General features: G+C 32.0%; 1 protein-coding gene across 1 annotated transcript in view; it reads right to left on the reverse strand.

Annotated features, from left to right (window-relative positions):
• Positions 1 to 1,912: 1,912 nt before the first annotated feature.
• Positions 1,913 to 3,667, reverse strand: part of LOC108671783 (guanine nucleotide-binding protein G(o) subunit alpha) — a gene marked incomplete in the record, with an annotated part of 4,474 nt that continues 2,719 nt past the window's right edge. The window contains 1 exon segment of the mRNA XM_018159357.2: positions 1,913 to 2,642.

Consider the following 3,667-nt stretch of genomic DNA (forward strand, 5'->3'; position numbering starts at 1 on the left):
TACGTATTTATAATTCGTACAGAATTGCTAACTCGACCAGAATACTGGAATTTTCGACGGAATACCGAAATTCCAGCGTCGAGATAATCATGTTAATTATCGTCATGTTGATTAATAAAGATCAGAGAGCCAGAAGTAGAACAATTATTAATTGATCGGTGGGAAAAACATAATCTAAACTGACCGACATAAGACTAGACTGGGGGGAGGGGAGAATAATGAGGATAAATGGGGGGAAGAGAGAAAAAAGGGTAAAGATGGGAACGAGGGTAGGAAAAGGGTAAGAAAAGGAAAAAGCTAAGAAAAGGAAAAAGGGTAAGAAAAGGAAAAAGGGTATGAAAATGGAACAAGAGTAGGAAAATAGGAAAATGGAATAAGGATATGAAAATGAATAAGGGTATGAAAAGGAATAAGGGCATGAAAAGGAACAAGGGTAGGAAAATGGAACAAGATTAGGAAAACGAACAGAATAAGAGTAAGAAAAGAAACAATGGTAGGAAAAGGAACAAAGGTAGAAAGGTACGGGCAACAGGCCCATGAGAACAATTGCAAACGTTGTTCCTCTCTGTGAACTAAATTGTTCTCTTGCACAAAACATTTATCTTTACTATGTAAACAAAGTTGTTCATACGCACAAAAATTGTTGCCTTGCGTACAAAATTCTTCTTGTTACCAAAATTGTGCTTGTGCCCAGAAATTTACAGCTCAGTAGGCGTACAATGTACGACGGTAAAACTGTACTGAACTTAACCATAAATTGAACACAAACTAAAACAATTGTACTTGTAAAAATAACATTTTTCATACAATATTATTGTAAAATATTTTACTAGTGATAGCTCGAAATGTTGAAAATTTTGTAACTTTTGAAACATTTGGTTTGCTATTGAACATAGCTGTATGATATATATTAATGGATAATAAAATTTATTAATAAATGAATTAACTATGATTAGGACCAGGCTTTGTCATATAAAGGTGGATAATGCAGTGAATATCTTAATCACAATTATGTTTAGAATCTTAAAAAAATATGAATTATTATTATTATCTAATTAATCGTAATAATTCAGCATTGAAAATTTGTGCAGAAAACCTAAGTACAAAATGATTTTCAGTTTCAGAAACATTACAAAATATATTAGAGCAAAAATTCAAGCAGTTAAGCATTAATGGTGTTCAGAGAATTACAATTTAGTATATTATTGATATTTATTTCCTCTGATAATGACTGGAGTGAACGCATTTTTTCTGTTGGATTTTAGATAAAAAAAAAGAATCAATGAAGATATATAAAAAACATACGAATCGCGGGACTAATATAATTTAGTATATTAATGATATTTATTTTCCTCTGATAGTGACTGGAGTGAACGCATTTTTTCTGTTGGATTTTAGATAAAAAAATAGTATCAATGAAGATATATAAAAAACATATACGAATAGCGAGACAAAGGAACCATGGTTGGCAATCGACCGGCGATTGAGGAGTTGAGAAAAAATGAACAAATTGTATTCATGTTGAATAATAATGAATAAAGAGTGGGTTGTGGATAAACTGGGGGCAATGTTTTAAATAAAGTATGATACTTAACATGGCTATCAAAATTAATTATAAAAATAATTATGGGATGTAATTTAAATTATCATTGAAAAGAAATAGAAATAAATAAAAGAAATAATTAATTTTTGAGCATAAATACAAGTTTTTTTTTATTTCTTTTCGTGCCAAATTGAACTTTTTGTGCAAAAAAAGAACTTCTTGACAAAATGAGCCAAATAGACTTATTGTGCAACATGGAATTTTTTGTGCGAAAATTTACAATTTTTTCCGATTTACAAAAGTTTGCAAACAAAATATCATTAAAACAATAACAGCATATTAGATACAGAAAAATAAATGAAGCAATTTATTATTACAAGTCGTCTTTGTAGTTATCTTCTGGCAAGCATAATGTTTCTTCTAGTGGTTTTTGCACGATGCACCATTAATTTTTTGTGCAAACCTCCCTCCATCCGATGATATCTTTGAATATATATCATTGCAGGGATGTAAAAAGGGTACAAAGACCAAGATTTTGTTAATAAATAAATTAATAACGTGGATTGCAATCACATCATTACGTCATTTAATAACGTGTGATGTCACAATAACATGAGCACATCACGCTAAAGCTACGTAATAATGGGGACCTAAAGAATGAAAGCTTGAGATAACGAAGACTGGCGGTAACGGAGGCTGGAGATAACGAAGACTGGCGGTAACGGAGGCTGGAGATAACGAAGGCTGGAGAAAACAGAGGCTGGAGATAACGAAGGCTGGAGATAACGGAGGCTGGAGATAATGGAGGCTGGAGATAACAGAGGTAGGAGATAACGGAGGCTGGACTCTGGAGATAACGAAGGCTGGAGATAACGAATGCTGGAGATAACGAAGGCTGGAGATAACAGAAGCTGGAGATAACGAAGACTGGAGATAATGGAGGCTGAGATAACGGAGGCTGGAGATAACGAAGGCTGGAGAAAACGAAGGTTGGAGATAACGAAGGCTGGAGATAACGGAGGCTGGAGAAAACGTAGGAATGGATAAACGACCTAAGTAGCGTGGATGACGAACACCAGAACAGCAAGACGCAGGCGACCTGAAATACGTGAATATGTTAGGCAGATGTCGTAACTGTGAATACTTTTAGTTTTAAATACCGAATTGTTGAATTAGGGTTGAGAAAAACATTGTTTTAATAGAATGTCAAAAATGAATAATAAACAAATTGAATTGAAAAATACAAGAACATAGTACACCATATAAATTTGTATTTATCAATTGTAGACATTTTTAACTAGTAATAATAGTAATAAAAAAAAGAAATTTTAAGTAGAAATGATCCTAAAATAATTAATCATTTCAATTTTTAATAATTTTGAAAGTTATTTTAGAATTATTTCAATGATACTAATATGAATAAACTATTTTAATTTCTGAATAAATGAAAAATATGCAACCATTTTGCTAAAAAATATTTCTGAAATAATTTGATCAAAATTAATTATAAGATAATCATTATCATAATCAGATGGAATTTCGAAATAACAATTGATACCAATAATAATAAATAATAATAATAGCAATGAAGAAATAAGGAGCTACAATATTTGAAGTATATACACAATTATTTATAGAATACAATTATCAAATACAATAAAAATAAGAAAAATTAAATTTGAAAGAAAATACTCATCAATTTCCGTCATTCTTTGCCATCATATTTTCAAGAAAAATTCAAGCATTACTTCTACATATCCTCTTAGTCTCTTTATAATTAAAAAAAAAAGATAAATGAACATTAAATGAGCACTCAAATAAAACATTCATTAGAAACACGATAAAAAAAAATAGGCACAATTACATCCACATAGACCTACGTTATAACAGCCCGCAGGAAACTGATAGACCTAGCACAATACCTGGTCTAGCACAATACCTGGTCTAGCACAATACCTGGTCTAGCACAATACCTGGTCTTGCACAATACCTGGTCTAGCACAACACCTGGTCTAGCACAATACCTGGTCTAGCACAATGCCTGGTCTAGCACAATACCTGGTCTAGCACAACACCTGGTCTAGCACAACACCTGGTCTAGCACAACACCTGGTCTAGCACAAC

Source organism: Hyalella azteca, unplaced genomic scaffold (assembly GCF_000764305.2).
Source record: "Hyalella azteca isolate HAZT.00-mixed unplaced genomic scaffold, Hazt_2.0.2 contig9035, whole genome shotgun sequence".
Classification (NCBI taxonomy): Eukaryota; Metazoa; Arthropoda; class Malacostraca; order Amphipoda; family Hyalellidae; genus Hyalella; species Hyalella azteca.